This window comes from Bubalus kerabau, chromosome 20 (genome assembly GCF_029407905.1).
Source record: "Bubalus kerabau isolate K-KA32 ecotype Philippines breed swamp buffalo chromosome 20, PCC_UOA_SB_1v2, whole genome shotgun sequence".
In the NCBI taxonomy this organism is placed as follows: Eukaryota; Metazoa; Chordata; class Mammalia; order Artiodactyla; family Bovidae; genus Bubalus; species Bubalus kerabau.
In genome coordinates, this window is record NC_073643.1 from 58,586,461 (window position 1) to 58,599,631 (window position 13,171).

At 40.8% G+C, this 13,171-nt stretch overlaps 1 protein-coding gene and 1 long non-coding RNA gene across 4 annotated transcripts in view; one reads left to right on the forward strand and one right to left on the reverse strand.

Moving 5' to 3' along the window:
• Window positions 1-11,095, reverse strand: part of PPARG (peroxisome proliferator activated receptor gamma) — a 125,411-nt gene extending 114,316 nt beyond the window's left edge. The window contains exon 1 of one of the 3 annotated variants that reach the window (XM_055557212.1): window positions 10,959-11,095. The gene's annotated coding sequence lies outside the window, so the exon portion shown is untranslated. Of the gene's footprint in view, window positions 1-8,995; window positions 9,839-9,991; window positions 10,239-10,958 lie in introns of those variants that run through there. The other 2 variants (XM_055557209.1, XM_055557210.1) reach the window with 2 other exon arrangements.
• LOC129634842 (uncharacterized) overlaps window positions 8,914-13,171 on the forward strand; it is a 51,357-nt gene continuing 47,099 nt past the window's right edge. Inside the window, exons 1-2 of the long non-coding RNA XR_008705939.1 lie at window positions 8,914-9,052; window positions 11,125-11,317. This is a non-coding gene — a long non-coding RNA (uncharacterized LOC129634842). The remainder of the gene's footprint in view (window positions 9,053-11,124; window positions 11,318-13,171) is intronic.

Genomic DNA, 13,171 nt, shown 5'->3' on the forward strand with positions numbered 1-13,171 from the left:
TTACTATGAAATACATACTCCTTCTGCAAAGTGAATCCGCATCCTATTATTTGTATTTTCAAGAACAGTTAATAGCTTATTAACAAAAGACGCATCCTTACATCCTTTGCTAGTAAACTCTGTTGGTAAGAGAGAAATGAAATAATACAATAATTATATTATTCAGTATGTCTGATACATACTATGTATGTATAACCTAAAATAATATAAGAGATTTAGGAAAAATATTCAAGGACACAGGTGTTCCCCTCCTTCATATCTAACTCATAGACAGCCACCCAGTTCCAGGCTGGCCTGGCAATGCTGCCTGGTCACAAGGCAGGAGTTAGACTATTGCCTGCTCTTAGTCATCATGTCTCCCACTAACACCCTCGTTAAATCTAGATAACAATACTCATGAATGTCAGGAGGGATATCCTTGTCTGTTTTGTTCACTGCTTTAAACTCCTTCTCTAAAACAGCTGTTGGCACAAACTAGGAGCTCAATAGATTTTTGTTGGATAAATAAATCTTCACTAAAAAGGAGCTTCTCTGTAGATTTGTTCTTGGGAGTGGGAGGGTCATCTCCAGGTTTGTGTTACCCGCTGAGGTTTGGCTTGGGCTGTATCAAGGATTAAATCATCAGAAATAGTGGCGGGGGAGGGGAAAGAAGAGAGAAATAGCTAATATCCCTGATATAAAGTTTCTAAAATAACGTTTAAAACTTTGTTTTCATTTAGATAAAAGCTATTCTAAAGGCATCAGGCTGATATAAATTTCTCAAAGGAAGTTACAGGCTATTCTAAAGGCATCAGGCTGATATAAATTTCTCAAAGGAAGTTCCTGAGAAAGTGACAAGAAAAATATAACCTGTAATCTGGGTCGAAGGCAAAACTATTTAATTTTCCCTTTGGGATTTTCTAGAGCAATGCAACAGAAAAAAGGAAGAAGTATTCAATTCAAAGGACATTGCTGTGTGTGTGTATATGTGGACAGTATACACACATACACATATATATTGCTGTGTGTGTCTGTCTTTTTCTGTGCTCACTCTGAGGTCTGACAAGATTTTGGGAAACCTCTACTCATCACAAATTATATCAAGGTCTCATAATAACCATTTGTAGTAGACGTTTACCCTCTTGTGCTTCTGCATCAGCTATTTATGGTTACAAGTTCAGAATTCTATCAGAGTTAGAAGACAAACTATCCCAAGGTTATTTAATTTTAGGGGAAAAAAACCCATAATACATATACATAGGTTTTAGAAAAAGACTTAAAAGGGGATAGCTGGAAAGTAAAATAACTCTGGAAACTATTGTTTAAAATAGCTGTTGTTGGGTGGATGCTAAAGATCAGATAGAGCACAGGCCCAAAGAAATCAACAAAAGCAAACCGTATGTATGACTGAGAAAAACTAAGAGGCTGTTACAAAGATGGAGTATTTTTTCCCCCCAGAGACTAGTCCAGCAGAGGACAGAGCAGCCCAGTATGTGAGAGAAAACTAAGTGTGAAATAAAACTGGGTATAACAGAAAAGAATTCATGTCCTGTCTCACATTATCTTGAATGGCTTAAAAGCAATAAAACAGCCAGAGGGTTCTCAATGTTTAATTTACTCTTTGCTTGATCTTTACTGATCAGGGGCACAGACGTACTAAAAAATAAAAGCAATAAATGTAGGCTTTTAAGCAGAGAAGTAATTTTATACTAATGGCTAAACTTTGGAAAAAAGAGAAAAGCATAAAAACAAACAAAAAGCCTTCTGTATCTATTTTAAAATATAAAATACTTTTTTTTTCGTAACTTTTTTATTGTCCCTTCATATGCACATTTATATAAGGTTTCAATCAATGGTGCACATACATTCTTTATGTTACTTTTTAAAAAATATTTTTCAAGTTTGCTCTAGTTTTCCAATTTGTCACTGACAATTACATAACATTCCACCTACTAATTACATCATAATTTACTTAAGCATTCCGCTGCTGTTGAATAGCTATTTCCAAATATTGGTTCCTATAGCAATGCTTGTATGAAAGTCTTCGTGTGTGTGGCTTGTCCTATATCCTCCACCTCTTTGGAAAAAATCTCCAAAGTAGGGGTACAGCAGCAGATTGTGCAATATTTTGCCCAACTGCCTTTTTAGCAGGCGGAACTAAGTGATAATGACGACAGCTATACATAAGAGAACCAGTTTCTTTAATTCCTGAATCAGAATTTTAGGATAAAAAAAAAAATCTATCATCAATAATTACTAGGACTGGTACATTTTCCACAATTATGAAACCGGAATTGAAGTTTACAAATCCATATCTTGTAAGTCTGTTTAACGTGGGTCCTCCAGGGCCAGACCATCCTCAGATACTGTATAAAATCCAGTCTCTGAACTTACAGACTGGGGATTCTTGGCAACCATGCTAAAGGTAAGGGGAATCAGCGATTCTCCGACGAAGCAGATAGCCGGCTAACCCTCTACAGACTCGAGCTTATCCAAAACAAGACTGAGCCTAATAAAATGTCAAACCAACAGAGCCAACGGACAGGATGGTCTCAAGAGCTTCTATCACTACCTATAGAGTAATACATCAAGAGACTTAACTATAGGCAAGAGGGAGAACAATCCGGACTGACTGCGCTGCACACGGGGCTCCAGGCTCTCAGATGGGACACGGGGCTCAGCAGCAGTGAGAGGGTCTCACACACTACAGGACAGAATCCCCTGCAGGGCTTGCTGAAAGACAGATTATCAGGCCTTATCCCTAGAGTTTCTGATTCAATAGGTCTGGGGTGGGGCCTGAGAATTTACATTTCCACCAAGTTCCCAGACACTGCTCCTGCTCCAAGGACCACTCTTTATTATAGACTATTTCTTGATTTTTTTTAAAAACATGTATTAAGTACCTAGAGAGTACTGTGCTATGTGCTGAAGACAGAAAGATGAGTAAAACCAGTCAGTCCTGCTTCAAGAAATTAATAATCTATGTTTTTGTAGACATTGTACTGCTCTCGTCCTGAAAGTCAACAAACTGGGACCTTGTTGAAAACCAAGTTTAAAAGTATATTGCTTTTAAATAAAACTAGGGTATTTCTAATTAGTTCCAAATGCTTTAGGAAAACATGTAGTAATCCTACATTGGCAAAAGCCTGGGTGTTTTCTTCACTCTTCTGAATTTTCTGAACATATGCAAATAATTTGCTACAGTATCTTCTTCATTTATATATATATATATATATATATATATATATATATACACACACACCATTCATATGTTTGTTCTCTTTCATAACTTCATCCACCACATAAAAAAGAGAAAGATTTTATATAAGTACTTGTCCATACACAATCAAAACCTTGTTTACAAAACCCAGGTAATTACCAACTGACAGAAAAAAACAACAGTAAGTACGGTAGGACTTAGGGATTCTCTGATTTAGATTTAGATTTCAGAAACACTGTGGAAAAGTGAATGACACAACCATGCAATATGCTTACTTATACCCATGACGGTGGCCTGTACTTAACTGTTAAACACTGCCTATCAGCTGATTCACAGAATTAATGAACTTGCTTTTCAGGTGGCTACTAAGCTTCTATTTCCATCAGATACACATTGATTTCCTGTAAGTATTTTTGGCAAAAAACATAAAAGAAAAAATAAAGTATGTATAAAATTTTATGACCTGAGGATCTGCCAAAGTCTTAAGCATTATTTATACATCTTTGGCATATTTTTTTATGATGTGATTGAGAGATTCCTCTCATTTCAATCTGTTAGAAAGCTACTTTATATAAGTTTGGAAGAACTAACTCAAGAAGGGACTAGATAATTTGTCTAATGTCACAGAGAGAGGAAGACATAGTCAGAAGTAATCGTCATGTATCTAATTATACTAGCCAACTACCAACCCCTACAGCCTTAAATTTGATAAGTTTCTTAAACTGACATTTAGGAATGACGATTTGTTTTTTCTGAAGGAAAAAATGGTTCAAGGAAGAATTACAACACATCTTGATTTTGGTTTTTAGGCCAGGCCGTGCAGCTTGTGGGATTTTAGTTCCCCATCCAGGGACTGAACCCAGCCTCTGGCAATGAGAACGCAGAGTCCTAACCACTGAACCGCCAGGGAATTCCCCTGTGTTGATTTTTAAGAGAAAAAAATATGCCTGTGTGGGAGAATATATCCTTTTGTGTCACTACTATCTCAAGTGACTATTTTCAAATTTGGTTTCATAAAGGCTGGTTTATGGAGAACTGGGGACAGGACTCGCTTTAATTTTATTCTGCCTTCTCCTGATCCCCTCTTTACATTTCAAGTGTGTTTATTATTCCTTAAAAGCTTTGCCTGCAGGTAGCAAGCAAACCAGGAAACTAAACTCTCAAATTTTTGCTGATAATGTCTTAAGGAATATTGGCATTTTGAAGGCAGACTCCAAACTTTCAAAGGACACAGACAGCGGAGACGAAATGATGGTCAGTGGAGTGGGGTCAAGGTGAAGGAGTTCTTTCCAGCATCTCACTGCTGAACGAGGCAGTCTTCACCATACAGGAGTAGTTATTCCTTAAACACACAGGATAATAATATCCCCTCTCCATTCACTTGCTAGGGCTCTCTCCTGAAGCAACCCAGAGCTCCTGAGACAGGGACAGTGCCAAGCAGCAACTTTAGAATTCAAAGCTGTCCTAAAAGTTTCTGATGTCACCAAGGCACAGGGTAAATTCTTAGAAACCAACCCCTTCCATTCAGGTCTCTGTACGATTACTGTGCAACCCGCTGAGTGTGGGAAGTGAGTGCACACAGACCTCTTACACTCCCACTCAGGGTATTTCCCTAGTTTTCTCTCTCCCTCCTAGCTACCTTCTCCTTATCTACGGTAATCTGTGCAGACTTCACACCCCGGCTCTATGCTAATCTGAACTCTTCCCAGAAGGTCAGGAAATGTGTCTCAAAGGGTCTTATCCACATATTACAATTCTAGATGAATCCACGAATTGAAATGCTTCTTAAAAAAAAAATCAGTTAAAACCAGCAATGAATTTATTTTCTAAAAAAAAACCAAACAACCCACTGAAGTGAAATAAAAACTGTTTCTTAAGACACTGAATCAAATTGAACTAAACTTATAGGATCGAGTGTAAATCCTCCCTTATGGTTTTAAATCTCCATTGTAAATGATTCAGGGTACATGAACTGATGACTTCATTTCTTTCCTTTATGTCTGAAAAATCGCAATACAGAAAGGAAACCTATCCTAAAAAAGATTTTCAAGTTGAGAATGGCCTGGTCACTGGAATAGCTGAAGTAAAGTGTAGCCGTGGCTCTGAGAAAGCCAGAGAAGACCCATGAAGAGAATGGAAATGAGGGCTGCCCCCCACTCCCCAGCTGCAAAGGGGGAACACCCATCTACAGGCATGGCCCAACACTTCTTTGTCCTCTGCCTCCTCATACTTTTACTGAGGTCCCCAGTTGGCCTCTGTAGGTGAACTGGGAACAGAGTGGGGTTCGAGCTGGGAGTCAAGGCCCTTACTTTCTTGCATAGGAGACAGTTCACAATAGAATGGATTTTTAAACAATCCATAAGAAGAATTTAAAATTTATTATCTGGACAACTCACCCTTAATTACATGCTTTTCCAATGAGTCCCTACTAGTAAACTGGTGGGTTCCTAGGAGGCATGTTCACTTTTCAAGTCGCTAAAAGCCTATGTTTTGGGATACGGCTTCTTAGAAGGAGCCCCACGTTTTATGACGAGCACGGTCCCTATTTATTCTTTAAGCTGCGACACTAACATGTCTTTTGATCTGAAGGATCATAGGCCTCAGTATAAAACAAACACACGGTAAGCATTCACAGTATATGCCATAAAAATATGTAAAGACTAGCACTTCATCAAATGAAAGCACAGCTTGCGCCTTCTAAATGCGTGAAGACGAAAAATGGACACGAAAGACTACACACTGTGTCTATACAGGACTCACAGCGATATTATCAACAGGACAAAAATAATTCTAGGCTGATTTTTGTCCAAAGTCACCAGAGAATAGGAGATACAGTTTTAAACTGAATAATGATGAAATATCTCATTTCAGAAACATCTGATAAATTGATCACCACATGGCAAGCATTATCTTCTGTTCATTGTTAACAAGAATCTCAAAATTAGTACTAGGGTGAACTATTAATATTTGTAAAAGAATTAGCTCAATTAAATTCAGAGACAAGGTCATATCATTTAAGATACACAGATTTGCTGATAAAGTCTTAAAATCATACAAAAAAAGAGAGCACGGAACAATAATACCAATACTTTTCCCATTTATACTGATAAGGAAATGGAGAGTTAGAAAGGATAAATTACTTGCCTCAGTATAATAATTAAAATAGCTAAAAATGTAAACATTCACAGTCTGAGTTAAACATTTGTTATTAAAACATAGGTGTGCATTGACTGTTGAAGAAAAATACTACTAATAATAAACCTGTTTTTTAAAATAAAAAATAATTTAAGTATACACTATTATCGGTGATAGTTGTCTTCACATCTCCAAAAGTTTCCCCCCAAATACAGTCTACTTTATTTGAGCTGATTTCCTTTCAAAAACCTACAGTATTTTAGGTAAATAAAAATTAGAATGAGTTCAAAAGATATGCAATAAAACTCCCCCAAATCTACATCTTGTTGTGATAAAATACAAATAGTAAAGGACAAAGCCGGGGAGGATTAAAAATAGTCTTCAATTTAAAATTTTCATCTAGAACGCTATGACACTAACTAAAGTTTGATACACTGGGGCAATCTATGCTTGCAAGGTGGTTATTTACAGATCTTATTCTATTTTTGTGGAGTCAAATTAGATCAGTTTCAAGGGATTAAGCTTTTTAAATCACTGCCCTTTTTGTTGCTTTTAGGCCTTAAGAGAGAAAGCAACAGCTCAAGAGGTCAAAAGCAGTACAGAGATCTGCTAGGAAAAATAAAAGCAAGTTAGAAATTCAGTTTAATAATTTTGAAGGTGATGGGGGACACATGTTTATATCCATAGGCCAGTAACTTCTATCGTTTTCTTGATTAGGATTTTAAAAAAATTCTCTACAGCTGATATTTATTTTTAGTGGAACCCAAAACTTCTTTCAGTATACTTGCCACATTTTATGACATTATTATATTTCCAAGTTCAAGTGATAGTGAATTCAGCAGAACATCCACAAATTAGAATGACCAACATTTTCTGCCCTGCTCATTGGTCATATACAAATCCTATGAAAGAAGCAAAAGTAACAGACCAGGATATATAAAACATTTGTAAAGTATTATTTTAATACTGTTTTCATGATACTCTCCCGACAGTAAAACACCATTTCACAATTTGAAAACTAAACGAAATGTATTATTAATACTTGTGTGCGTTTCCATGGCTGTGCCATTCATACAACTGTCGAATACATAATTATCTTATTTAAACAAATGATTTTTTTTACTGATTAAGAGCAATTAGCTATGATCAATAATGTAATGCATGTTCCTAAAGTCATGCTTTTTTCCTGTACAAATTTTCATATACAGGGATAATACAGTTTTAATGTCATAGAGATGTTATAATTAATACTGTGATTGTTTAAAGTCCTATGTTAAGTCTTTAAAATGTCGTTCTGAAAAATATACAAAGAAATGAAGAGTAAGGAAACAGTCCCCTCAAAGAAAATAGCAATATTTACTTAAAATGCCAACTGCAAAAATATGTTCAAGGTATTTTAAATTTAATAAAGAATATGATGCAGGTGGATATTTTAGTTTTAATTTAAAAATAAATGATATTCTTTTAAATTTAAAAGCATGAAAAAAACAGTGCCTAAAAAACTTAGCCTGGAAATCTCCAAACCTTTATACCTCACTGATGCCACGTTTTTTATAGTAGTTATCATAAAAGCAAGAGACAAACTTTTAAACGTGAAAAAGAATATTGATTTAAAAATTAAATCACCAGTTTCTACCCCCTTTCCAGTGATTTGCAAGAGATTGAGCGGTCGGTCATTAACTGATCCTAAGATCTTTAAATTTAAGATCTAATTATCAGCAAGTGAAGTATCACATATCATTATAATTTAAATAAAGGATAATGACAAACACAGTAAGACTAAAATGGATGATTTTGTAACAATCCTCACTTTTTGGCTAAGGGCATTCATTTAAGCGTTTTGTATATCAGAGAATACTATGGTGCCTATTAACTTCACAGACTGAATCCGACTGAAAATAGGCAACATAAAAACTGTTTTCAAATTTGAAAAAGATCTTTTGAAGTATCACCCCGAAAGCTGACTGGTGGCATCTCTGTTTTCTACAGACCTTTCATAGGAGTGGAAAGAACTTCTTTAAGAGAGAAGCTTCAGTGAACATCTACATTGGTCTCTATTCCAGAAGGGTTTTGTAAAAATCATCTAGACGATCATGAGGTCCTGTTTTCAGTCAGCGATTGATCCCTTCACTATGAACAGGAAGACTGCCACCAAACACCTGGGGTATGTCCAAGGTTTGCCCAGCGCCTTCTAAAGAGTGTTAGTCATTGCTCTCTCAATATCTCTAACTACAATTTGTTTCATGAATGATAAAAACAGTTGACATGAAAATAGTGTACTTCAAAACCAAGTTTCTCCAGCAACAGGTTTCAGACAACTCAGTTAATCATCGTGTCTGGTTTTGTTTTCAGACAATGATCTATAAAAATCAATCTTACATGTTAACCTCAATCTTGAAAAGAAAAAAAACTTTAGTTTTTCTTCATGACAGACTGCTATGTTCTTTTAAGCTTTCTCTCCTCAAATAATTGACACTATTTCCCCAACCATTACTCTCAGACCCAAGTGAATGAAATTCTCGCGGTAAAACAAGAGCACGACCAAATAATAACAGAATAGTCATCACCACTAGCCTCACGAGCAGCGTCCTGCAAATTTTGGACACGCATCACCAACAGAGTGATTTCAACAGAGTGCAATTACAGAGTAAGCCGACTCACCTAAGCAATGGGACTTAAGAAGAATTTAGAGACGCAGGCCTCTGATCGCCGGCGGAGGTAAAGGCCCCTTCTTTACCTAACCACTGACCTTATATAAAAGCCGCAGATAGGTTACTCCCAGTTTCAGCCTCCTTACCTTAGGCTCCTCCCCTAACACCGAGGCAGATAGTACCACAGATACACACCCACTTTCCGCCCCCTACACACAGGGACTAGAGATTTCGGTGAAGCCAGCCCTGCGTCCACCTTCCCCGGTCAGGGCTCGGCAGAGCGGGAGTCGAGCCCGGCACGTGGAGGAGCCACCGCACCGTCCGGCCACCTTCCGGACCGAAGAGCGGGTGGGAAGGGCCCGCGCTCTCCATCCGCTGCCCCCGGGGAGCCAGGGAGCCCCGCGTCCCGGGCCACTCCGCTCGGTTCACGGCCAGCCCGGTGCGTGAGTGCACCGAGGCTGAGGGCGCGCGCTCCCCCACTCGCGCTCCGCCCGCCCCCAAAGTGCGCCCCAGGCTTAACTGTTACCGCGACCCCACAGTGGTCAGTCTGGGCGCCGGAGACGGAGCCAGACCTCCGCGGCCGCGGGACGCGCCCGCACGGGATCCTGCGCAGGGGGCTCTGGGGTACCCCGGGCAGCGGCTCCCAGACCACTCCCTCCCTGGTCCCAGGCGCCCCGCGCCCCGCCGCCGGGGGCTCGCAGACCCGCGCGCTCTCGAACCCTGGACAGGCGCGCGGGGCGCACGGGCTCGCGCTTCTGGTCGGACCACAGCTCTCCCCCGCGCGCGTCGCCCGCGGCCTGTGCCCTCCGCCGCCCGGACGTCTCCTCAGGGCACGACCCTCGGCCGGGACGGGACCTGTCAGCCCGGGTGCCGCCGGTCCACGACCCTGCCACCCCCGGGGCCCCCTCAGCCCAAGACCCCATCGGCCCCACCCCGAACTCTTCTCAGCCCGGGTCCCCGTGCCCGGCGCCTGCCCCCGAGCGCAGCGGGGCAGCCCGGCTCTGACCTGCGCCGGTGGCCTGGTGGCCCGCTCCGGTGTCCAGGCGGCCAACCCGAGCGCCCCAGGCGGCGGTGGCTCGGGCGCGGGCTCCCGAGTGCGGTCGGCCCCGCCCGCAGCGGCCGGGGCGGGGGCAGGGGCGCGGGGCGAGGGGAGGGGCGCGGCCGCGGCGCCGCCGCCCGGCGCACAGTAGGGCCCCCCGCGCGCCGCGCCCACCGTCTAGCGGGCGAACCTACTCTGCGCCCGGCCCCGCCTGTTCCTCGCTACCGCCGCTGGGCGGCGGCCCCGAAATGGTCCCGTTTTTCCTGACGAGGGACCGGCCGGAGCCCGGGAGGATGCCCGCAGTCACGTCGGGGAGAGCCGACGAGGTGTGGGGCTCCCTAGCCGCCCCTTCTCCCGGCCCGCGGGTCTCGCCTTCGCACTGTGGTCTGCGGGTGTTTTTGTTGTTTCCCCTCAAGTTATTTTCAGTAACATCCTTTTAAGTCAAAATTTTAAAAAGGAAGAAAGAAAGAATGAGAACGTACTAAGGATCACCTGTTTTTTTTTAAATCCCCTGCCCAATGACGCTGCACACTTTCAGCTCCCCGCCACGCCACCCCCACCCCCACCCCACTCAACCCTTTCGCATTTCGTATTTCCCGCTGGTATTCATGGTTCACTTAAAGTGACAAAGTTTAATTGTAAAAATTTAAAGTATTCCTTAAACTCACTGACAGAATTTTTGAAATTCTTTTAGCAGTTTCTGACGCCGAGGGAGCCGGACACGTGGTGTGTGTGGGTGGGGGGTGCGAGTGGGGCGGGGCCTGGGACTCAGGTTGGGAGAGTGAGGCGCAGTTCGGTTCCGGCTGCCTCGTGCATGGACCGGGTGGACTCTGGGCACCTTCGTTTCCTGCCCCTCCCGTGAACCTGTCCAAAGCGGGGCTGAGAGATGGCCAACTAGAAAGCCTCTGGTCTTCTGGACTGAGGCCTTACTTACCTTGTCTGTTTCCGATCCTATTTGCTGAAAAGCACACCCTGTTCTGAGTCTGGCAGTCCTTGGGGAGCGAATAGAGCCCGTGATTTCAAGAAGCGTTATCAATTACTTGCCCACGATGCTCTCCACCCGCTTAGCGTCTTAATTTAGCCGGTTCTTTTTCCTCTAGGGAAGCTGGTCCTCGTTTGCAGTTACAAGTAAAATATCGTGAGGATGTTTATCATCTTGGAGAACGTTCAGAGTTTAATTCAACAAATCCATGTCCTCTGCCCGGCCCATAAAATAGGAAGTTGAAGAATCATAGCTCTAGAGGGACTTAAAAGAAGACCATCACCGAAAACCCCTACTTCCTTGCCTGCCAGGTAGGTAGACAGCTTGACACCGGCTCAGCATTCTCTGCTCAGGCATCGAAGTGCTGCATGCGTCCCTCTTCTTGATCACTCCAGACTGCCAATCTGCTTAAAAAAAAAAAAAAGAAAAGCTGAAATATAATTTGTAGAATCTGACATTTAAATAATCTAATTTAAATGTACAACCCAATGATTTTTAGTTTATTGACAGAGTTTTCCCCCACTTGTATTGTGAAATAATGGATATATATCACTATATTAAGTTTAAAGTGTACAGCATGATGGCTTGATTTATGGTATGTTGTGAAATGATTACAATAGGTTTAGGTAACATTCATATAGAGACAATAAAAACAGAAGAAAATGTTTCTCCTTGTGATGAGAACTCTTAGGTTTTAAACTCTTAATAACTTTCTTAGTATCATGCAGCAATGCTAACTATAGTCATCATGTTGTGTATTACATCTCTACTACTAAATTATTTTTCTTCCAGTCTTACTGAGATATAATTGACATACAGCACTGTATGTCAAGGTATATAGCATAATGATTTGACTTACATGCATCATGAAATGATCATCACATTATAAGTTTAGTGAATATCCATCATCTCTAGTAGACTTAAATTATTTTATAACTGAAAATTTGTATTTTTTGACTATCCTTTAATTCCTCCCCTCCCACATCTGGTAGCCACAGATTTATAGGTTTAATTCTTACTTTTAGGTCTGTGATGTAATTTTGAGTGAAATTTTTTGTATGGTGTGAGGTAGGACCAATCTGCTTTTGGTGGAGAAATACTCATAATTAAACAATATTGACTGAATGGAATTCCATCATAGTAAGCTTTCCCCAACTACAAGGGCTTATTCCAAATACTGAGGTTTGGTCCTAGGGCACTTGTTTTAAGTTCCCTGGTGGCCCTTTGGTAAAGAGTCTGCCTGCAATGCAGGAGAACCAGGTTCCATCCCTGGTTGGGGAAGATCCCCTGGAGAAGGAAATGACAACCCATTCCAGTATTCTTGCCTGGAGAATCTCATGGACAGAGTATCCTAGTGGGCTGCAGTCCATGGTGTCGCCAAGAGTTGGACACAACTTAGTGATTAAACCTACCTACCTACCTAAGCTCATAACTGGTGCAACATGTTTTATAGTTGATCTGAATACTTGCTAAATTTCCTTCCAGATTTTTTTAAGTGATTTTTTTACTATATATAAAAGACTTTAACAACAAGGACCTACTGTATAGCACAGGGAACTATACTCCATATCTTAAGCCTATAATGGAAAAGAATCTGAAAAAGAAGATATAAATGTATAACCGAGTCACTTTGCTGTATACTTGAAAATTTCAACACAACATTGTCAATGAAAAATGTAATTTTAAAAAAGTGACCTATACTTGGTGAAGCCTAAAAATGTAAGAAGTTAGGCAATAGAAAAAGAAATAGCATAAGTCTGTTTTTTAAACTACTGGTCTTGATTTATTAGTGGATTATGAAATCAGTTAGTGTGTCATAGCCAAATACTTTTTATAAGTCAAATAATACAGAACAAAATAGAAACTATCAGCATTCTGTCCTAGATTAAAGTGTTGCCTCATTGTATTATGTGTGTGTGTTTGTGTGTACCAACAGTTGATGTAAAATTTGTTTTCTTACTGTGTTTGGGGCTACATTTTCAAAACTTGGACAGACAATGTATAAACTATAGTTGCAGAATTCTTTCATCCCACAGACATTTACTGAGTGCTTATTTTGCGCCAGGTCCTCTGCTAAATTCTGGGGATAATATGATACATAACACGTGGTCTCTGCCCTGCAGCAGTGCACACATGCAGTTCTATCCACATGTAATTTCTAGAAA